The sequence below is a fragment of the Eriocheir sinensis genome, chromosome 16 (genome assembly GCF_024679095.1).
Source record: "Eriocheir sinensis breed Jianghai 21 chromosome 16, ASM2467909v1, whole genome shotgun sequence".
NCBI lineage: Eukaryota > Metazoa > Arthropoda > Malacostraca > Decapoda > Varunidae > Eriocheir > Eriocheir sinensis.
In genome coordinates this window covers 18,174,287-18,199,468 of record NC_066524.1, presented here as the reverse complement: position 1 = coordinate 18,199,468, position 25,182 = coordinate 18,174,287, and positions in this window count along the sequence as shown.

Here is a 25,182-nt window from a genome sequence, read left to right as displayed (position 1 = left end):
AAAGGGGAAACGGAGAACCAGGTGGCGAGGAAAGTGAAACAATCTCCCACTCGAGGCCATAATTAATCACTAAACTTAATCTCTTTGGTAGTTAAGGTCGGGAGTGACGATAGACGCAGCTGCCCGCCCTGGCCTGGCCATGGCGGCTTGGCAGGGAAGGTGATGAAGGGCTCGGAGTAATTAAACTATTGTGCCAACTACCCATCATCTGCATAATTTGGTAAATGGTACACAGCGCAGATTTTGGAAGGTCAGGGTTGCTTGTGTGTGATATGATGGGGGTTGTTGTGGGGTGGTGTGTGTGTACGTGTGTGTGTGTGTGTGTGTGTGTGTGTGTGTGTGTGTGTGTGTGTGTTTAATAATTTTCGTCTCCTATATCTTTATTCTTTATCTTTATCTTTGATCTTCTTTATCTTCCTTATCGCTTTTTAATTTTTTTTTAATTTTTCATCTTTAACGTGATATTTTCTTTCAACTTCAATATCCTAATACAAAAAATAAAACACGTAAAAGTAATTAAAGTAACAAATAAGGTATCAAAAGGTAAAGACGAAAAATATGACCTGTGCATAACTAGCCAACTTCCTTTAGACATTAGAAGTTGTCAAAATTTAGTCAGCTTCAATTATTCTAACTAATCAAAACAACTTCGTAAATTTGGCACAAGTTATTCGCATTCCGTTATCGGGCAGATTTCCATAATGATTCACCTGCCGCCCCGCACACCTGTTGAGCCGCCGTGTTAAATTTAATGGCCTCCGCCGCCGCCGCCTGGCATGAATACTGAAAGGTTAGAGATAAGCGGAGGCGCGGGAAATAAGAGCTAATTCCTTTCCTCCAAAGTATTCAATCTGTTTAATCCAATCAGCATTTTTAGCTCGGCCGTGAAACGAGAGAATGAGTGCCTAAATGAACCCGGCAAAATCACGAGGAAAAAACAATAAAAACCTGAAGAGCGAGACGGAAATTATATTAACCTTGACGGAAATTATATAACTAAGGAAAATTGGCAGAGAAAATAGAAAAGAAGATTAACAAGGAACCCGGTAAGTTTAAGGGAAAAAAACCACTAAAAAAACTAAAATGAAGGCCGGAAATTACATCAACCTTGACGGAAATTATATAACAAAGGAAAACTGGAAGAGTAAATAGAAAAAAAAGATTAACAATGAGCCAGTAAAATCATGAAGAAAAAAATCACTAAAAAAACAACAGTCCGATGAGGGAAATTATATCAACCTTGACGGAAATTCTATAACTAATTAAAACCGGAAGAGTAAATAGAAAAGAAGATTAACAGGAAGCCATTAGAATCATGAAAGAAAAAAACACTAAAAAAACTAAAATGCAGGACGGAAATGATATGAACCCTGAAGGAGAGTATATAAAACCCAGTGGCAGTCAAACGGAAACTAAAGAAAATTGGAGGAGAAAATAGATAAGAAGATTAACAATACGCCATTTGAATCATGAAAGAAAAAAAAACACTAAAAAAACTAAGATGCAGGACGGAACTGATATGAACCCTGAAGGAAAGTATATAAAACCCAGTGGCAGTCAAACGGAAACTAAAGAGAATTGGAAGAGAAAACAGAAAAGAAGGTTAACATTGAAGGCATTAAAATTACGAAGGAAGAAACAATAAAGAAACTAAAATGCAGGGCGGCAGTGATATAATCCCTGAAGAAAAGTATATAACCAAGTGGCAGTCAAACGGAAACTAAAGAAAATTGGAAGAGAAAATATAAAAGAAGGTCAACATTAAAGCCAATAAATTTATGAAGGAAAAAACACTAAAAAACTTAAAATGCAGGACGGAAATGATATGAATCCTGAAAGTAAATAACGCAGTGGCGGTCAAACGGAAACTAAAGAAAACTGTAAGAGAAAATAGAAAAGATTAACAATAAGCCATAAAAAAAATAAAGTGCAGGACGGAAAATTAAATGAACCCTGACGGAAGGTCCAAACGAGGTAATTAAACAAAAACAAAAATAATATAATGTAGATAAAAAAAATAATGGAGGAGAAAATTAATATACAATGCAATGAAAAATGACATGATAATTAAACGAACAAAAAATATTATAATGGAAATGTAAAAAAAAATTAATAGAAGAGGAAATAAAAAAATATGCAAAATTAATTGAAATTCAGTCCATTACTAAGAAAAAAAGTGTCTGGTTAAAATGTATAACGGCAATACAACAAAAGAGTTTACAAAAAGAGATATATATATATTTATTGATAGATTTGCCTCTCTTCCTCTGTCTGTCTGTCTGTCTGTCTGTCTGTCTCTCTGCATAACGACTGATCCATTTATATACCATCTGGACCACCACTTCCTTCAACTTGATATTCACCAAAAGTAGAAATGCAAAGTCTTGGTGGCATTAAATTTAACAAGATTTCAATTAGGTTTAAGAACACACAACCCAACTGGGGCCATAGGGTCTATGTGGTCTGTATATCTATATAAATCTATGTAAATCTCTCTTCTATTCGCCCCCTCTCTTTCCTCACTCCTCCTCGCATCACTATTCCTTATTTATCGCCTCGAATTCAGTGTTCCAGGTAATATTCAGGTGAGATATTGCTAATTATATCTGGGAAGAACCAAAGAGAAACGCCTTTAATAAGATTTCCCAACGTTTAATACGATTTCTTAACGTTTGGATATTGCGGTGAACGTTGCAATATGACGCGACACACTCTACGGCGTCTCACTCTCTCTTTGGCTTTACGGCGGAATGCAAATCAAGTGTGTGTGTGGAGGGGGGCAGGGAGGGGGGTTGTGTGTGTGCGGGGAGAGGGGGGAAAAGGGGGTTGTGTGTGTGTGTGTGTGTGTGTGTGTGTGTGTGTGTGTGTGTGTGTGTGAAAATTAAATACGTCCATATATTCCCAGCAAGAAAAAGGAGCAACAATTTAAGAAAAGAAAAAGGAGGAAAGTTTGTGGAATTCATATTATTAATGTTACTGTTATTATTATTATTATTATTATTATTATTATTATTATTATTATTATTATTAATATTATTATTATTATCATTATTTTTCTTATTATTATTAGTAGTAATATCATTATTATTATTGCACTAGCAGTACTAATAACAAGGGTAGAAGTAGAAATATTGGTAGAAGAATAGTGAAATTCCCCCCCAAAATGTTTGATTAAAAATATGTTAGTCTGCTGGTTTCTATATTTTCCACGTAAAACTAATCTCTTAAGGGATAAATAAGTTTTCTCCTTTTTTTCTTCTTTATTTCTCTTCTTGTAGTTTTAATGTTATTACCGTTGGCATCATACGTTTTCTGTTTTATTCTGTTCTCCTCCTCTTATTGCTAATTTGGTACGTATTTCATTCTCGTCTTTATTCTTTCCCTTTTTGTATTTATTTGCCCTGTTGATTAAGTTTTTCATTCAGCTAAAATCCTTCTCTTCTTATTGTTATCATCCCACGTTAGGCAAGTTTCCCATTCTTCCTCCTCTTCTTTCTATCCTCTTATATTTATCATCTCGGCTTATGCCAGGATTACCAGGAATGTCTATTGAGCGTAGTGTTATAAAAATACTTCGTGCTCTCTCTCCATCCGCCGGCTGAGTGGTAGAGAGACGATATTATGGAGAGGCGCTTTTCACAATAGTTCGTTTATGCCGACTGTTCGTTTCGTACCGGCCTGGCTGGATATCTGTACGTATTCCTGAACTCAGTCACTCGTGTTCGGGAAATTATTGGTTCGAAGGGAAAATAAACAAAATTGGTCGAACTGCGTCTATCGGAGGATCAATACCGACTTCGATGGAATTTAGACGATAAAGCGATAGAATATTGCGAGAAAGGAAAGAGAGAGAAAAAATCTTCACCAGCAATCAAGTGATGAAAATACCGAAACAGATCAGAGGAAACTAAAAACATATATAAAAAATAAATAATGATAGGGGAAGAATTTTTTTTGAGAATGCATAACAAAACAAGCAAAATAATAATAATAATAAATACAGATAATAATAATAATAAATACAGAGATAAATAATAATAATAATAAATACAGAGATAAAGGAATAATATTTTGACGATAGATTAGAAAACAAGCAAAATAAAATAAGATATATAAATAGAACAGTAACACAACAAAGATAAAAGAAGTATATTTTTGCGATTACGGAACAAAACAATAAGCAAAATAAATATGAAACTCAGGCTATGGATGGGATTAAGAGCAAAATAAGATCTATAAATCAATCCCTCAATTATTTACGAAAGCCTAAATTCACATCTTTTTAATACGAAGCGCTAATTCCACGCCATCTAGCGGCGGAGATTGCAAACACGGCAACAGGTGGAAAAAATATAGACAGTCTTATCCCGTTCATGTTGCTTTGAGTGCAGAGAATGATGGAGTGCAGAGTGAGGAGGGAGGAATTCGCTTTCCTCTCTCTCTCTCTCTCTCTCTCTCTCTCTCTCTCTCTCTCAATACTTTGATGGCGGTAAAACTCTCTTTGCCATTCAGTATTGGACCAAAAAAGAGTAAAGTGATGCAGCCGGAGTGAGATAGGATGACACCCACCCACCCACTCACATCCACACACACACACACACACACACACACACACACACACAGACTGAGACAGACAAACAGACAGATAGACAGACAGACAGACACCCACACACCCACACACACATACACACAGTTCCAGTAAAGAGGGATAAACATTTATTTCCATGATTAAAATGTGAGATAAAGCAGAAAATTTATAGTGAGAAGTTTGCTGCAATTGAAATAGAATAAATAGAAAGAGGAATGTCCATAATATTATAGAAATATGAATAATAATTAACAATAATATCAACAACAATAATAATAACAATAATAATAATAATTCTCAATACCCTTCTATCGTTTGTGTGTGTGTGTGTGTGTGTGTGTGTGTGTGTGTGTGTGTGTGTGTGTGTGTGTGTGTGTGTGTGTGTGTGTGTGTGTGTGTGTTCTTATGATATTCAGGTTTTCAGAGCTGCACTCACGCGGAAAAGCTCATTTAGGTATTAGCTCTCTCTCTCATCTATGTACCTAACTATATATACTCTATATCTTCCCTCCTTACTTCTGTTGGTAACGGCAAAACATATTAGTCTAAAACTCTACGGTATAATATAGCCACATTTCATTACAATACTTTTTTTTTTTCACATTCTTTCGTTTTACATTTTTCTGTTATTTCTCTTTCCTTTATTCCTTCTTACTTTCTTTCACTCTTTCTTTCATTCTTTCTTTTTCTCTCTCTCCCAGTCTATAACACCCAGCCACACATACACGAAGTCTCCCGCCTAGTATTAATTTCGCAAAAGTTCCACCTTCCTCTAGGTATCATGGTGTTCTAATCAGCAAGAAGTACACCTTTACCTTGAACGAAGTAAGACATATAACGTTAGTGCTTCAGTGTACATGTGTTTAAGGAAAAGGAATGAAGGGAACAAAGGAAAATAAATGAAGGAGGGAAAGTGATGATGGTAAATGAAGAGGGAAAGATATAGCGGATAAGAGAAGGGGTAAAAAATTGGAAAAGTGTGGGACTAGCTTGTGTGTGTGTGTGTGTGTGTGTGTGTGTGTGTGTGCGTGTATTTTTTCATAGCAAAGGAAGCAGCTCACGGGCAAAAAAGGAAAACAATAATGGGAAAAAAGTACGCTAATCACTGTCCCTATAAAGGCGTTTAGAAGAGTGGCCAAAAGAGAGGTATGTGTGTATATGTGAGTATCTTAATGTGTGTGTGTATGTATGTATGTATGTGAGTGTATTCAGCCCCACACATTTAATATCTCACGCTAGACGACTCGGGTAAGGCAGAAACACAATTAAATTTTCTTTATACTGCAATTTACCGACAAACTACACATAAAACAAGGGGACAAAATAACGACGTTTCTCCCCCTCCCCTCCATCCCCCCCACTCTCTCTCGTTCTCTCTTTCACTTACAACCCTTAACATAATTCCCTTTTCTCTATCTCCCACATCTAAAATATCTCTCCATGTCATCTTCTTTAAGTTTACCCTTCAAATCCCGGCAATATAGGCAAACAGCTTCCCGTCTCTCACTTTCCCTTTTCCCGTTTTCCTCTCCCTCTCCCTCCCGTCAAATGAAGTAGTGAGCAACTGCAATAAGGATTCACTGTGTGGCGTCAGGCGTACCAATATGGCGGCACACCCATTCCCCCGCTCAGATATTTAATTTCTAGCAAACACGGAGGCGGCGGGTGGGGGAGGGGAGGAGGGATGGGGAGGGGAGGGGAGAGTGAGTGAGGTGTATGAGGAGGAGAAGGGAGTGAGGGGAGTCGTAAAAGAGGAAATATAAAGGGGCTGACGAGGGGTGGCCAGGAGTGGATTGGGAATTTTCATTATGAGGTTTCTCTCTCTCTCTCTCTCTCTCTCTCTCTCTCTCTCTCTCTCTCTCTCTCTCTCTCTCTATCTATCTATCTGTCTCCCTTCCCTCCTGCTTTTTTTTCATTTCAATACATCGCTTTTTAATCCATCTTTATTTTTATACTCTCTCTCTCTCTCTCTCTCTCTCTCTCTCTCATAATCGTATATAATCAAAGACCATAATGATTTTTCTCAAAGTAAAACAGATAATAAAGGATAATAAAGAAAACAATCGTCTAAATTAATAACCAAAACAGAAAATCTAAAGTTAAAAATAAAGGCAACAATAAATAACCTAAAAACAACCACTAAAGAAGAACAGCCAGCCACTAACGAGCTGGGGCCGAGAGCTTAAGCCTCTTCAGAAACCCTAACCGGTCAACGAGCCGGACACACACATAAAAAAAGCCACATCATATAACATACCAACACTACATGACTACACTTTTAACACATATACAGAGAAAAGGGACTGGTGGCTTACGTCTATTAATATTAGTGTAGTGAATGGGAATGCCTGGGATATTCGGAGAACTCTTTTATCTTAGAACCTTATACTTAGAACGCTAAAAGAGAAAGAGTTACATAGAATGAGATAGATGGATAGAAAGATAGCTAGACATATAGACAATTAGCGAGAGATAGATATATATTAAAAGGTAAAATAGAAATCCTCTTACTTAGATAAACAGATACAGATAGATATAGAAATGTGAAAAATCAATTCTTTTACCAATCTGGCCAGCCCCTTCCAAAGACCTTCGTCCATTTACCTGGGGAAAGAAACATCAATAAGCGGCTTATCATTGCACGCCACACACCTGCAGGGCGAGGACAGGTGTGGCAATGGGGAAAGGAGAGATTAAAGTATTTGTGTTTGTTTGTTATAGTGTTTATATAGAATTAGGTCTGAAAGAAAATGATACAGATTTGACATATAATTAAACACACACACACTCACCCCCCCCCCCCACACACACACACACTTTAATCACCCTTGCTCCAGTAACTTAAAAAGAGAAAGATATAAAGTAAAGGTCCATAACAAATCTTTTCTCTTTTATCACATTTTTCCTCCTCGTCAACAAGATCGTTTTGGCTTGTTCCGATTAGGTTGTTTTCGTCCGTAAGAGTCAGTGAGCGAGGCCAATAAGGTGAACGTAATCTCTCTCTCTCTCTCTCTCTCTCTCTCTCTCTCTCTCTCTCTCTCTCTCTCTCTCTCTCGTGCGTCTCTTTGAAATTATTAAAAAAATTATTTAATCCGACACATGGATAGGAAATTGAGTGTGTGTATGTGTGTGTGTGTGTGTGTGTGTGTGTGTGTGTGTGTGTGTGTGTGTGTGTGTGTGTAAGTGTGTGTGTGTATACCAAATTGATTTACACCGATGAACTGAGATTGGTGACCCTTTTCTCTCTCTCTCTCTCTCTCTCTCTCTCTCTCTCTCAAGTACCGGGGCATCTAGTACAGCCTCAGTAAGCTTCAGAGACTTTAATATACGTCTGTGAGCTCCGTGAAGATTGATATATCCTACTCCTCCTCCTCCTCCTCTTCCTCTTCCTCTTCCTCCTCCTCCTCTTCCTTCAACTGAGCTACCTCCAATAAAGTCTCTCTCCCACTTGTTTCTTCCTTCCTCCTATTCTTACTTCTCTATTTAGATCTCTTTTTCGTCTTCACTTCATCATTCTCTTCCTTCTCATTTCCTCCTTTCATTTCCTTTTCCTCCTCAGCAGATCTTCCTTTCTTACTTCCTTAACCTCATTTCCTTTACTTTCTTCTTCCTTTCTATACCTCCTCCTTATCTCCTACTCCTTCTCCTCGTACTATCTCTTTTTTTCAACTTCGATCTCTTCACTTCGATGTCTCAGGGAGCAAAGCAGAGTCAAATGTCTACGTCAAGAGAGGACAATCTTGTTTCGCGGGAAAAAGCCCGGAGAAGGATCATACGTCACCTTCCGACCTGTTTTTGTGTGTGTGAGTGAGTCAGTGGGACGCTCCAGCCGCCCGCCTCGTCGGTTCATAAAGCAGGAATCGAGTTCAAGTTCGTGTCGTGGAATCTTCAATCTCGAGGTAGACTGCGCTAGAGTGATGGACGGGCGGAGGGAATGAAAAGAAAGGAAGTGAGAGATGTGGATAAGTAGGAAGGAAGGGAAGGAAAGGAGGGAGGAAAAGAAGAGAAACGGAAGGAAAAAAAACGAGCGAGATGAGGAATGAAGAAAGGAAAGGCTGAAATGAGGCGGAAATGGAAGGAACCAAAGGAAAAAATAGGGCTAAGATGGATGGTTTCAGGAATGGAAAGAGAAGACAGAAGAGTGGATCGAATATTGAGGAATGACGGAGGGAAGAGAAATGAGGTAATAAACGAAGAAAGGAGGGACAAGAGGAAGAAAAGATGAACTGATTTCTGAATGAAGGAAGTGAGAAATGGTGAGGGCGAGTAAGAGAATGCAGGAATGAAAAAACCCCATTAGAAAGAAGAATCTGAGGGAAGAGGGAAGGGAAGGAGAGAGGGACGAAGAGGATGGAAGCAAGATATGGAAAAGAAGAGGAGGAGAGAGACAGTAAATGGTGGAAAGGAATAGAAGAAGAAGAAGAAGAAGAATGAACGAAGCGTGTGGAAGGGTGGACAGGAGACTAAAGATGGGAAGAGAGCAGGAAGACAGGGAGAAGAAAAGCAGGAAAGGAGGGAAAGGGAGGGGAGGGTACGGCGAGACATGAAATATTACATCAGGAGAGCTTTTGTCTGCTGACCAGATTTATGGGTGAATGCCTCCTCCCTGCACATTTGTTGGCCCTCCTTCACTCCCTTCCTCTCCCTCCCTACCTCCCTTCCTTCCCTCTTCCTTTTCCTCCTCCTTCTTCATCCAGTTCTGTTTACTGCTTTTTCTCGTTATTTTCTCTATGCCCTTCTTCCTCTCCTTCCTTCCCGCCTCCCTCTTCCTTTTCCTTACCTTGTATTCCTCCCCCTTATTCATCCTGTTCTGTTTACTGCTTTTCCTCGTTATTTTCTCTATGCCCTTCTTCCTCTCCTTCCTTCCCTCCTCTCCCTTCCTCTTCCTCAACTTCATTCTTGTATTCCTTGTCTTTTTTCATCTTGTTGCTATTTTTATCGTTTTTTCTCTCCTTATTTTCTCTATGTCCTTCTCCTCCTCCTCCTCTTCCCTATCTTCTTTCCCTCTCACTTTCTTTTCCTCACCTTCATCCTCGTATTTCTCTCCCTTCTTTATCCTGCTCTTTTTATGCTTTTTCTCGATACTTTTCTCGATTTTCTTTTTCTCTGCTGGGTTATTCTTTATTTTTATCATTCACACCCACACCTACACACACACACACACACACACACACACACACACACACACATCCACTCTTCGCCTCCTCTTTATCTCTCTTCTCTTATGTCACTTGTGCCTTCTCGTGTTTCTTCTTCCTCTCTTCTGCACTTGACCACCTTCCCTCCTCCTCCTTCTCCTCCCCTTCCTCCTCCTCCTCTCTATCTCTGTGCTTCATCAAGTCTCTCATGGCTCCTCCTCTACCTCACTATGTAATTTGATCGCCTCTTTCTCTCTCTCTTTCTCTCCTCCTCTTCTTCTTCTCACCTCCTTTATTCTCTTCTCTCACTTCCCCTCCACTTGACGTTGTAATCGGCTCTAGCTCCTCCTCCTCCTCCTATTCTCCCTCTTTTTAGTTCTTCAATTTCTCGTTTTTTCCCTGTTACACGTTTGTTCTATTTTATGTCCTTCTATTTATGTTTCACTCACTACCCTTTTCCCTTTTCCTTTGATCCTCTTCTACAATGTCTTTTGATTACATATTCTTTCATTGACCTTTTCTCTTTTTTTTTCTTAGCTACATTGAGTTGGTCATTTCATTTCAATTTCCTCTAATCATTCCTCTCTTTTCCTTTTGATATTTTTCCCTTTCTCTTTTTATAATTTTCTTCCTTTTCCTTTTCTACTGACAGCATTTTCTTCTTCATTGCTCCATCTCTCCTTCTTTTCATTTTCGTTTGTCCATCTCTTTTTCTTTTTTTCTCTTTGGCCACTTTTTCCTTCTCGTTTTACCATCTTTTTTCCATTTCTTTTCACAATAGTATCTTTTTTTCATCCATCGTCCCTTCCTCTCTCTATTTTTTTCTCTTCCTCTTCCATTTTCCTTTTACTATCATTTTCTCATCCACTGTCCTTTCACTTTTCTTGCATTTTCTCATTTCCACCCCAAGATCGATCCCACAACACTCTCGGCTCAAGACTTCGAGTGACTGACAATTTCCAAGATTTATCCCTCACCTTTTGCCTTTCCTTCCTTCCTCCTCCTCCTCCTCTTCTTCTTCTTCCTCCTCCTCCTCTTTCACTGTCTCCTATCTCTTCCTTTCCTCCCTATGACCTTCTGACCTTCGGCGGGTGAGACCTCAAACTTATCTTCCTCGTTGTTGCCATTCTCCTCCTCCTCCTCCTCCTCCTCCTTCTATTGCGAGTCTGGATATATTATTAGACGAAAGTCTGGAAAGGGAAGAAGAAAGTGGAAAAGGAGAAAAAAAGTAAAGAAAAAAAGAAGGAAAGGAGAAAAAGGAGAAAAAAAGAGGAAAGGAAAAGAAAATATGAAGAAAAAACAGAAAAACTGGGGAATAATATGAATGAAAATAATAATAATAATAATAATAATAATAATAATAATAATAATAATAATAATAATAATAATAAGATGATTATTATACCTCAATAAATATTGCCATTCTCATTTATTTGTTTGAAGAAGAAAGATGAAAAAGGAGGAGAAGCTGGATGAAGAAAAAGGGGAGGAGAAAGATGAGGACGAGGAGAAGGACGACGAGGAGGAGGAGGAGGAGAAGGAGGAGAAGAGGCTAGAGGTGGAGGAAGGGGAGGAGGTGGAGGACGAAGAGGAGGAGTAAAAGGACGAGAAGCTGGAGGAGGGAAAGGAAGAAGAGGAGGAGAAGGAGGAGGAGGAGCTCTTGAATAAGGAAGGGAAGGAAGAGGAGGAGGAGCTGTTGAAGAAGGAAGAGGAAGAGGTGGAATAGGAAGTCTCACGTTACAGGAGGGAAGGGAAGAAGAGGAGAAGGAGGATGAGGAGCTGTTGAAAAAGGAAGAGGAGGAAGAGGAGGAGAAGGAGGATGAGGAGCTGTTGAAAAAGGAAGGGGAGGAAGAGGAGGAGAAGCAGTTGGAGAAGGAAGAGGAGGAGGAAGAGGTTGAGGAATAGGAAGTCTCACGTTACAGAAAACACTTCCTCTTGGAAATAAATGTTCAGTGACCACCTCTTGCTGGCAGCCGGACAAGGGGTCGCCGGTGAAAAATGTATCAGGAGGAGGAATAATGCTGAGGGATTTATAGGCCCAGGACACGAGGCATCGCTTTTTTTTAAACTTTTTTTTTATTTATTTTTAATTTTTTCATTGTTATTTTTATTTTTATTTGGCGTTATTTTTATCTTATTGTATTCTTATTTTCTTTTATGTATTTTACTTTATTTATTTATATTTTGTATTAATTTTTCATCCATTTATTTTTGTTATTTATTTATCTATTCTATTATTCATTTTATTTATTCATAGGCCGCCACGCAGGGGACGAGGCATCACAAAAAAAGTGTGAATATGTAAAAATCCCAACTTCAACGTGTTTTCATTTGTATTATTGATGTATTTTTGTTTTTGTTTTTGTTTCCTTTTCCCCCTCGTTATTCTCCTTCCTTCGCCTCCTCCTTCTCCTTCTCTTCCTTTTCTTCCTCCTCCTCTTCCACCTTTTTCAGTCTTCGTTTCCTCGTTGTTTAATAATTTCTCTTCTACTTTAGCAACTTCGAACAGATTGAAATATTTAACGCCTCTCTATACAACACACACACACACACACACACACACACACACACACACACACTTTTGTTATCATTAATATTGTCATTCTTCTTATTCTTAGTTTTTCTTTGCTTTTCTTCCTTTTTTATTTTCCTTTCCTCGTCCTTTATCCCTCTTTCTTTGCTCCTCTTCCTATTTCATCTTTCTTTTCTTTCTTTACTCATCATTTTTTGCTCCAACTTCCCTCTTCCCTTTCCAGACCTTCTTCAACCAATACTTCCTAAGGCCAAACACAAACACACACAACAACACAAACAGACGGAGAAGACGACAAGACCAGCCGATCAAACTTTTCAAAAACTAATGTCTGGCCGAGTTTCTTCTTGTCCCGATCTCTTTTTCAAGGATTTTTTCTCTATCGCGCGGAAAGCCAAGCCACATCGAGTATTCAAGGACGGGAGATGACGGAAGAAAAGCTGAAGAGATGAAGATTGACAGGCAGCAACAGGGGAGAAGGAGAACTAACAGAGACTTGTCAGAAACGAACGAGAGATGATGACGTGGGTGTAGCGTTGAGATGGTTGAAGTGAGATGAAGTCAAGGATGGTAAACAGAAAAGCAAGACGAATGAAAACATATAATACGCCATGAACAAGTAAACAACGATGATATATAATGGAAATACGATGGTAAAAAAAGCTGAAAGATAAACAAAGAATATCAATCAGTTTTTAAGAAAGAGTTAGAAAAAGAAGAATATAACAGAAAAAGTAATATTTATCAATGAAAAGAAAGGAACGATGACGAAAGAAAAGAGAATGAAAATGAAAGAGAAACAAAAACAAATCCAATTTTTAGACGTGGCTGATGGAAAATAAATGAGAAAGAGTTAGAAAAAGTGGAGAATAACAAGAAAGAAGTAATTATTTATCATGGAAAGGAAAGGAATGCTGACGAAATGGATAGAGAATGACAATGAAAGAGAAACAAAGCATAGTAATCAGTTTTTAGACGTGCCTGATGGAAATAAATGTAAAAACGTTAGAAAAAAGTGGAGAATGACAAGAAAGAAGTAATTATTTATCATGGAAAGGAAAGGAATGCTGACGAAATGGAAAGACGATGAGAAAGGAAGCTAGGGCAAAACACCAAAAAATAATAATGAATGTAGGATGAAGAAGAAAATTAAAAAAAAGTCAGTGAAAGTGGAGGATAGCAAGAAAAAGAATCATTAAAACGACCCCCCCCCTTCGATCCACCCCCCCCCCCCCAAAAAAAAAGCCGCGATAAAGAAACAGAAAATGTAAAGAAATAAAATTAAGGTGAAAAGAGGAGAGGAAACGCAACACAGAAAGGAGAAAAAAGTGCGACAAAGAATCACTTAAAACGACAAAGAGATAAAGACTAACGCAATAAAGAGACATAGAGGAAGATGGAAGCAGAGTAATACAAGAGAGAGAAAAAGAGAGAGAGCAAGAGCAGGAGCGAGAGCGAGAGCGAGAGAGAGAGAGAGAGAGAGATACAGACAGACGAAGACCATGGCCAGAGATAATTAGATAGCGTGGCCAACTAATCCGTTAATCCATTAGCGCCAAGTCTTTACGATATATAACTAACACAATTAAATACAAAGAAAAGGAAAACTATAAACGCTAAGACAATATTTTCTTTTATTTATACTTTCTCATATTTTCATTATGTTCCTCGCTCTTTCTCGCTTTTCCACTCCAGTTGCAATTTCTACGTAAACAAGTGAAGACAAAACATCAGAAAACCGAGAGAGAGAGAGAGTTTGGGTAAGGAAGTACAGGTTGGGATGGAAGGGAGAGGGAGGAAAGGAAGGAAGGGAGGGACAGTGAGAGAGTAGGTGGGGAAGTAGGTAGGTGAGATGGAAGGGAGAGGGAGGATGGACATAAGGAGGGAACAGCAAGAGAGAGTAGAGAGAGGTAAGGGAGTACAGGAGGAATGACAGGGTGAAGGAAGGGAGACACAGGAAGAGAATATGGGTAGGGTTGAATAGGTAGGGTAGTAAGTAGGTAGGGACCGGTAAGGATGGGCAGAGAGTATAGAGGTAGGAGAGGCAGATAGGTAGAGAGAAGGGAGGGATAACGAGAGCGAGAGGAGGAGAGGTAGGGGAGTTCAGGTAATGGGGCGGGCAGGTAGGGACAGGTAGGGTGGCATGTAGGTAGGATCAGGTAGGAAGGACAGGAAGAGAGGAAACATGTTGGGGTGGCAGAGAGATAGGGGGAAAAAGTGGCAGCGAGAGGGAGAGTAGAGGTAGGGGAGTACAGGTTAGGGGGCAGGCAGGTAGGGTGGCATCAACGTCCCTCACCCGATTCTCACGCCTCACACCTCGATCCTGCCGGGGGCGACGCGGCCTGAAGTTGAACTCATTTGTTATGCTGATTCAGACCCCGCATACATTATGAGTTGACGAGGTTGGAGGGAGGGGGAGTAGGGGGGGGGTAAGGATGGAAGGGGGTGGCTAAATCAATGTGGTGGTTGTGGATAATACAGTTTACAGCTTTCTGGTTCTCGTAAATACTCGCAATTCAACGTGATTTTGGGATTTAAGGAAAGTACGTCAGCTTGTGTTGGTTTACGTTCATAATTCTACTAGTTTTTGGCTCTAGAAAGATGCTATTCCTCTCTTGTTTTTGAGGTTTTATTAGGTTTAAAAAAATAGTTCATGCTTATTAAAATGAAGAAGTTATAGCACTAATGTTTTTCTTTTTGTAGAGATTTTTTCGTTATAATTTTCAATAAACTAAGAAAACAATATTTTTTACCAACATTTATCCTTGTTAACAGCCATTCCGTTTTTTATACAACATTTTTTAGCGTTTATTATTGAAATTTCATATGCTGTTCTCTCATATATTTTAAAACATTTCCTTGTTCTAATTTTCTCTAAAGATAAACTCAGATAGCAATAACCTCTACACACATTTATCGTTATTGACAGATATCTCGTTTTTTATACCCTTTTTTAGCGTTTATTATTAAAATTTCATATGCTTCTGTCTTAATATTTTAAAACATTTCCTTGTTCTAATTTTCACTAAAGATAAACTCAGACAACAATAACCTCTACACACATTTATCGTTGTTAACAGATATCTCGTTTTTTTAAGCCATTTTTTAGCGTTTTTTATGGGTGAGTTTGGGATGTAGTCGATGAATTTATCTGACTGTTTTACGAGGGAAAGTGTCATTCTGTCCACTCATAAATCCGTCGGGGTATCCTGCACAAAATCTGGGCATGAAACGCGCCTATAGGAAATGCTACAATGATTGGGACCGGGGAGGACAGCGTGGAAATTCGGGTGTCCAAGTGTTCGTCCGGTGAAGGGTTGGGGACAATGACTATGTGGTTTTGATTCCTGGTTTTCTGGGATATATTGATTCTCTCTCTCTCTCTCTCTCTCTCTCTCTCTCTCTCTCTCTCTCTCTCTCTCTCTCTTTTGGTAATCATTGTAATATCAGGTGATTTATTGCAGAGTTTTAAGAGTAATGGTACGATTTGAGATGATATATTGAGCACTGCCTCTACTTAAAACCAAATATCTGTCTCTTTCTGTCTGTCTGTCTTTCTGATTGACCCTTTTATGTGTCTGACTCTCACTCTCTCATATTATTTGGTTTCTTTCCCCGTCTGTCTATCCTTATCTCTCACTCTCTATTTTTGGTATCATTGTAATCTCAGTAAATTTTTTGCAGGTTTTTAGAAGGAAATTGAAAGTTTAAGATGAGATATTAATCACAAAAGAAATATCTGTCTGTCTTTCTGTCTATTTATCTGTTTGTCAATCTTTTCTCTCGCTCTCTTTCTTGGTTTCATTGTAAGCGGAGTTATTTTTCTGCGGGATTTCAGGAACAATTTTTAAGTTTAAGATGATATTATTGAATACCACCGAATATCTGTCTTTCCGTCTATTTATCAATCTGTATGTCTCTCTTTCTCCCTCCTCTCTTTCTCTTTCAGTTATTCATTTTCCAGGCTTTTGGGGAGAATCTGAATTAGCTTAAGATGAAATATATAACACTGAATATCTGTCAGTATGTCTCTTTCCTTCCTTCTCTACCTAAAGGACATATTTCTCTTCAGCACACTTTTCTAATCAGCCGCTAATTCCCGCCGCCGCCACTCTCACCTCGGAGCCGCGGATCGACCGGAGAATATTTTGCCGGGGATGAAAAGGCGGCGTCCGGGCCATCCATTGTGCCACGCGGGTCTGTCGATGGCCGCAGAAAAAGTCAATGAGCGCTTGATATTTTCATGCGCGTTTTATAAATTAGCTTCCTTTTGCAACGTCGACATGATTATCCGGCCCTGAATTTCTTGGTGATTTTGTAGTTATTTTTTCTCATTTTGTCCCATTACCAACCCTACCCCTATCCACCTGTCCCATTACCAATCCTTCCCCTATCCACCAGTCCCATTACCAATCCTTACCCTATCCACCTGTCCCATTACCAATCCTTCCCCTATCCACCTGTCCCATTACCAACCCTTCCCCTATCCACCAGTCCCATTACCAGTCCTTCCCCTATCCACCAGTCCCATTACCAATCCTTCCCCTATCCACCAGTCCCATTACCAACCCTTCCTCTATCCACCAGTCTCTTTACAAATCCTTCTGCTATCCACCAGTCCCATTACGAACCCTTCCCCTATCCACCAGTCCCATTACCAACCCTTCCCCTATAAACTAGTCCCATTACCAATCCTTCCCCTATCCACCAGTCCCATTACCAACCCTTCCCCTATCCACCTGTCCCATTACCAATCCTTCCCCTATCCACCAGTCCCATTACCAACCCTTCCCCATCCACCAGTCCCATTACCAACCCTTCCCCATCCACCAGTCCCATTACCAACCCTTCCCTATCCACCAGTCCCATTACCTATTCTTCCCTATCCACCAGTCACATTACCAATCCTTCCCCTATCCACCCGTCCCATTACCACCCCTTCCCCTCTCCACCAGTCCCATTACCAACCCTTCCCCTATCCACCAGTCCCATTACCAATCCTTCCGCTATCCACCAGTCCCATTACCAACCCTTCCCCTATCCACCAGTCCCATTACCAACCCTTCCCCTATCCACCAGTCCCATTACCAATCCTTCCCCAATCCACCAGTCCCATTACCAACCCTTCCCCAATCCACCATTCCCATTACCGATCCTTCCACTATCCACCAGTCCCATTACCAACCCTTCCCCTATCCACCAGTCCCATTACCAACCCTTCCCGTCTCCACCAGTCCCATTACCAACCCTTCCTCTATCCACCAGTCCCATTACCAACCCTTCCCCTATCCACCAGTCCCATTACCAACCCTTCCCCTATCCACCAGTCCCATTACCTATCCTTCCCCTATCCACCAGTCCCATTACCAATCCTTCCCCTATCCACCAGTCCCATTACCACCCCTTCCCTTATCCACCAGTCCCATTACCAACCCTTCCCCTATCCACCAGTCCCATTACCAATCCTTCCCCTATCCACCAGTCCCATTACCAATCCTTCCCTTTCCACCAGTCCCATTACCAACCCTTCACCTATTCACCAGTCCCATTATCAACCCTTCCCCTATCCACCAGTCCCATTACCAATCCTTCCCCTATCCACCAGTCCCATTACCAACCCTTCTACTATCCACCAGTCCCATTACCAATTTCTTCCCCTATCCACCAGTCCCATTACCAACACTTCCCCTATCCACCAGTCCCATTACCAACTCTTCCCCTATCCACCAGTCCCATTACCAATCCTTCCCCTATCCACCAGTCCCATTACCAATCCTTCCCCTATCCACCAGTCCCATTACCAACCCTTTCCCTATCCACCAGTCCCATTACCAACCCTTCCCCTATCCACCAGCCCCATTACCAATCCTTCCCCTATCCACCTGTCCCATTACCAATCCTTCCCCTATCCACTAGTCCCATTACCAACCCTTCCCCTATCCACCAGTCCCATTACCAATCCTTCCCCTATCCACCTGTCCCATTACCAACCCTTCACCTATCCACCAGTCCCATTACCAATCATTTCCCTATCCACCAGTCCCATTACCAAATCTTCCCCTATCCACCAGTCCCATTACCAATCTTTTCCCTATCCACCAGTCCTATTACCAATCCTTCCCCTATCCACCAGTCCCATTACCAACCCTTCCCCTATCTACCAGTCCCATTACCAATCCTTCCCCTATCCACCTGTCCCATTACCAACCCTTCCCTTATCCACCAGTCCCATTACCAATCCTTCCCCTATCCACCTGTCCCATTACCAATCCTTCCCCTATCCACCAGTCCCATTACCAATCCTTCATCTATCCACCAGTACCATTACCAATCCTTCCCCTATCCACCTGTCCCATTACCATCCCCTCCCCTATCCACCAGTCCCATTACCAATCCTTCCCTTATCCACCAGTCCCATTACCAACCCTTCCCCTATCCACCAGTCCCATTACCAATCCTTCCCCTATCCACCAGTCCTATTACCAACCTTTCCCCTATCCACCAGTCCCATTACCAACCCTTCCCCTATCCACCAGTCCCATTACCAATCCTTCCCCTATCCACCTGTCCCATTACCAACCCTTCACCTATCCACCAGTCCCATTACCAATCATTTCCCTATCCACCAGTCCCATTACCAAATCTTCCCCTATCCACCAGTCCCATTACCAATCTTTTCCCTATCCACCAGTCCTATTACCAATCCTTCCCCTATCCACCAGTCCCATTACCAACCCTTCCCCTATCAACCAGTCCCATTACCAATCCTTCCCCTATCCACCTGTCCCATTACCAACCCTTCCCTTATCCACCAGTCCCATTACCAATCCTTCCCCTATCCACCTGTCCCATTACCAATCCTTCCCCTATCCACCAGTCCCATTACCAATCCTTCATCTATCCACCAGTACCATTACCAATCCTTCCCCTATCCACCTGTCCCATTACCAACCCCTCCCCTATCCACCAGTCCCATTACCAATCCTTCCCTTATCCACCAGTCCCATTACCAACCCTTCCCCTATCCACCAGTCCCATTACCAATCCTTCCCCTATCCACCAGTCCTATTACCAACCCTTCCCCTATCCACCAGTCCCATTACCAACCCTTCCCCTCTCAACCATTCCCATTACCAATCCATACCCTATCCACCAGTCCCATTACCAATCCTTCCCTATCCACCAGTCCCATTACCAATCCTTCCCTATCCACCAGTCCCATTACCAATCCTTCCCTATCCACCTGTCCCATTACCAACCCTTCCCTATTCACCAGTCCCATTACAAATCCTTCCCTATCCACCAGTCCCATTACCAATCCTTCCCTATTCACCAGTCCCATTACCAACCTTCCCTATCAACCAGTCCCATTACCAATCCTTCCCTATCCACCAGTCCCATTACCAACCCTTCCCTATCCACCAGTCCCATTACGAATCCTTCCCTATCCACCAGTCCCATTACCAATCTTTCCCCTATCCACCAGTCCAATTACAAATCCTTCCCATATCCACCAGTCCCATTACCAATCCTTCCCTATCCACCAGTCCCATTACCAACCCTTCCCTATCCACCAGTCCCATTACCAATCCTCCCTCTATCCACCAGTCCCATTACCAATCCTTCCCTATCCACCAGTCCCATTACCAATCCTTCCCCTAAACCAGACCCATTACCAATCCTTCCCTATCCACCAGTCCCATTACCAACCCTTCCCCTATCCACCAGTCCCATTACCAAACCTTCCTTATCCACCTGTCCCATTACCAACCCTTCCCTATCCACCAATCCCATTACCAATCCTTCCCTATCCACCAGTCCCATTACCAACCCTTCCCTATCCACCAGTCCCATTACCAACCGTTCTCCTATCCACCAGTCCCATTACCAAACCTTAACCTATCCAACATTCCAATTACAAATCGTTCCGATATCAACCAGTCCCATTACCAACCCTTCCCCTATCCACCAGTCCCATTACCAATCCTTCCCGTATCCACCTGTCCCATTACCAACCCTTCCCTATCCACCAATCCCATTACCAATCCTTCCCTATCCACCAGTCCCATTACTAATCCTTCCCCTATCAACCAGTCCCATTACCAACCCTTCCCCTATCCACCAGTCCCATTACCAAACCTTCCCCTATCCACCAGTCCAATTACCAATCCTTCCCCTATCCACCAGTCCCATTACCAACCCTTCCCCTATCCACCAGTCCCATTACCCACCCTTCCCCTATCCACCAGTCCCATTACCAATCCTTCCCTTATCCACCTGTCCCATTACCAACCCTTCCCCTATCCACCAATCCCATTACCAATCCTTCCCCTATCCACCAGTCCCATTACCAACCCTTCCCCTATCCACCAGTCCCATTACCAACCCTTCCCCTATCCACCAGTCCCATTACCAAACCTTCCCCTATCCACCAGTCCAATTACCAATCCTTCCCCTATCAACCAGTCCCATTACCAACCCTTCCCCTATCCATCAGTCGTTTTTTCGTGTCAAATATTTTTTTTAGTTTTCAAGGTCTTCTTTTTCTAGCTTTTGGCTAGGTTTTCAATATACAGGAAATAATTTTCGTCCACATATTACATTATTTTCTTCAAATTCGCCTTATTTCTTTTAGTTTTCAAAAGTAACGTAATGTTCTAGAGTATTTGATTATACCTTTTGGAGAATTTTCAATATTTTAGAAATGTTTCATGCACGAATATTAACCAAACCATCGTAGAGTAAAACTCAAAACACAGAGCACGTCAAACAAATAAGAAAAAACAAAAACAAAACAAAACAAAACAACGCAAACAAAAAAAACAAAAAAAAAAACAAAACAGCAATCAAGTATAAATATCCAAGTAATATTTCATACTACAAACACTAACCAAACCAGAGTAATGCAAAACACACTAAGCAGGTCAAACAAAAAACAAAACAACGCAAAAAAACACAACAGGAATCAAGTATAAATATCCAAGTAATATTTCATACTACAAATACTAACCAAACCATAGTAATGCAAAACACACCAAGCACGTCAAACAAAAAACAAAACAAAAAGAGCAACGAAAACAAACCCCCCAGCAATCAAGCCGTTCGTTTTAAACCAACACAATGAAAAACATCACCGACACACTCGCGCCATTAAGCAAAAACCCAATTTATACTCAAGCGCCACAATTTTATTCCATTTGGAGAGAAAGCAACGCGAGCCGGGGACCAAAAGCCGACCAGGTGCAGCGCCCTTACCTGTGTGAAATATTTGCAGGTGTACAGACCGAGCACCCACCTGGCAGGGATCAGGGATTCTCCTCCTCTTCCTCCTCCTCCTCCTAGTCCTATCTACCTATCACCCATTCGGCATTCTCTTCCTTCTCCTCTTCCTCACCTAACACCAACCCGACAATCTCCTCCTCCCTACCTACCTAAGACCTATCACAGGATTCTCCTCCTCCTCCTACCCACCGAACACTCCTCCATCCTCCTCCTCCTCCTTCTCCTCTTTCTATTCCTCCTACCTCACATAACATCCATCCGGTATTCTCTTCCTCCTCCTCCTCCTCCTCCTCCTACTGCTTGTGTTACTCTTATTGTCTCTTTTCCTCCTCACGCCCAGCCTTTCCTGCCCGCCCGCCCACCTACCCGCCTCCTGTTTTCCTCGCTTTCTCTGTCACTCTCAATACTTCAGCGTCGCCCGCCTGGCTATCCTCACCCTCAGGACGCCCCGCACTCTCTCACGCTTTCGCACGGCACATTCTCTCTTTTCAGCCTGCATTTCAATTTTCAGGACACCGGAGTGCCTATGCAAGGGGTCCGGCAGCCAAAAGGAGCCTACCAAATTGGCTTTCCTTCCTCCTAAGCCTGGTGAGTCAAGTTACCTGCCCAGGGACGAGAGGGAGGGGGGTTAGAGAGAGGAGGAAGGGACGAAGAGGAGGGAGAACATGTAGGGAGGCAGGGAGAGAGAAGGAGGGGGGCCAAGAGGAGGGAGGAGAGACAGGAAAAGAGGAGAAGAGGAAGAGAGGAAGAGAGGCAAAGGAAGAGGAGAAAGGGTTAGGGAAGAGGAGGAAAGGTAGGGAAAGAGAAGAAAGAAGGGACCAAGAGGAAGGGGGAGATAAAAGGAGATAGGGAGAGAAGAAAGTTGCCTAGAAAGAGGAAGGAAAGACAGGAAGAGAGAGGAGAAAGGGCCCAGGAGGAAGGGGGAGACAAAGGGAGGAAAGGGGAGAGGCAAGGAGGCAGTGGAGGAGAAAGGGCAAAGGTAGAGGGAGGAGATGAAGGGGAAGCTGAAAACGAGGAGAGAGCAAAGCAGATCAGGTGGAGGAAGGATGCTGCTGGCTTTCCCTCGCCTTTCCTGCCTCACAGTCTCGTCTCAGGTCATGTTTTCCACCTAATCTTCCTCGCTCCTCGCCTCCTCCTCTCCCTTGTCACCTGTCCTTCCTTACCTGACCTGTGCCGCGGAAAATTGGGCTGGTTACTGAGCTACCTTTTTTCTTTACCTTCTTTTCATGTATTTTGTCTTTCATGCTCTAAGGAAAACTACTATTACCACTACACTACTACTACTACTACTACTACTACTACTACTACCACTACTACTAAAAACTAATGTAACCTGCTTAAAAATTCCATACAGGTGACAGAGCGAGGGAGAGAGAAAATAAATATAATAAAAGAGGAGGAAAATAAGTTATGTCCCTGGTGTTGATATTCCATTCTCGACTGTATGAAAAAACAGAATAATCTTTTTCGTTAGGTATTTAGAAGCTTCCCTTTCATGTCTGCCTGTCTGTCAGTCTACCTGTCTGTCCCTTCCACTCTTTCACTCTCCCTCCTAAGCCTTCCCCAACTCTCCAAAACTAAACCAGAATACAATGGCCTAAAATTCCTTTCTCTATTTTATGCTGCAAGGTTTAATTCAACGTTTACACACACCTTTTTCTTTCTCTCTCCCTCCCCTTACCCTATATCCTTCCCCTTACCTTCCCTCCCTCCCCTTACCTTCCATCCCTCCCCTAAACTTCCTATCCTCCCCTTACCTTCCCATCCCTCCACTTATCTTCCCTCCCTCCCCTTACCTTCCCTCCTTCCACTTACTTTCCCTCTCTCCCCTTACCTTCCCTCCCTCCCCTTACCTGCCCTACCTCCCCTTACCTTCCCTCCCTACCCTTACCTTCCTTCCCTCCCCTTACCTGCCCTACCTCCCCTTACCTTCCCTCCCTCCCCTTACCTTCCATTCCTTCCTTTACCGTCCCTGCCTTCCCCTTACCTTCCCTCCCTCCCCTTACCTTCCCTCCCTCCCCCTTATCTTCCCTCCTTCCCTCCCCTTACCTGTCCTACCCCCCTTTACTTTCCCTCCCCCTCCCTACCCTGATCTTCCCTCCCTCCCATTACTTTCCGTCTCTGCCCTTACCTGCCCTACCTCCCCCTACCTACCCTTACCTTCCCTCCCTCCCCTTACCTACCGCATTCCCCCCCGCCACACCTGTCCCGCCGCCCACCTTTGCCGCGCTCACTAGTTGCAATTTAAGGCTCCATCGCGTTTCACACCCGTCACTGAGGCATAAATTTTATCGGCGTGAGTTTTATTTTGCTTCCAACCCTTTTTTTTTTGTCCCTGATTTGGCGTTTTTTTTGTTGTCATTTGTTTATCTGTCTGTCTGGTTGTCTGTTTCTGAGGATAATTTGTTAAAGGTTGTGCTTGTCTGTGTTTCTCCCTGTTGGTCTGTCTTTCTGTCTGTCTATCTGTTTGTCTGTTTTTCCGTCTATTTGAAGTTTTTCCTTGTCTGTCTATCTTCCTGTCGGTCTGTCTTTCTGTCTGTCTTTCTTTTGTTCTATATCCTTGTTGGTCTGTCTTTCTGTCTATCTATCTCTTTTTCTATCCCTCTTTCTGACTTCTTAAAAAACGAACCACATTCACAGGCACGCCATTTCTATTTTTTGTGATTACCAAAGTTAAAAGAACATAAAATAGAGCACGAAAATATCCATAAACATAAACAAAATTGCAAAGAAAGCGCGTGGTAAAGAGAGAGAAATGAGAAACTGATGACACTTTGACGAGAGTAATGATGAGGGGGAGGAAGGGGAGCTGATGAGAGGGGAAAAGAGATGATGAGAGGGTAAAAAGGGAACTACTCAAAGCTAAGAGAGGAGGAGGGAAGGGAAAGAGAAGAGAATTGAGTAGAGAGAAGACTTTGAATCTGAGAAAAAGGTGATTATGTTTCTTTTGTTTTCTATCTAATTTGGCTCGTAGTAAAAAAGCTCCCTCCCTCTCTCTCTCTATCATACTTTCCTGCCACTCCATTATTTATCTATTACTTCTTATTATCTAGAGAGAAGGGACAGGGAAAGAGAAGGTGAACTGAGTAGAGAAATGACTTTGAATCTGAGTAAAAAGCGAATATTTATATTTTTTTTGTTTTGTTTCATATCTCAATTGGTTCGTAGTGAAATTTCTCTCTCTCTCTCTCACTTATACTTTCCTTCCTTTCTCTTATCTTTTTATTAGTTATACTTTGGTTCTGTTATTTATTTCCTATAATTTAATATTTTTCCTTCTTACTTTTTCATATTTCTAACTTTTTTTTATGATTTTTCTTTTCTTTCCTCCTTCTCCTTCTTTTACTTTCATCCCCCTCCCCTTCTTTTCTCCCTTACATTCATCCCTTCATCTTCTCCCCTCCTCGTCCCCCTCTCTTTTCTCTCCCACTCTTTCTCTTCTTGTTTTCCCCCCAAGAAACTCCAAAACAAACACACGTGACGTCATCGTGGAATCAACCAATCACACGGCTCCTCACGCCTTGCCTCTCGCCTATTGGTTCTCGGTGACGCGTCTTAATGGGTGCCGCTGGACCATCGACTTTCAATGGTAGGAAGAAGCGGTGTAATCTCTCAACGTCTTCTAGTGTTTCTACGACCTT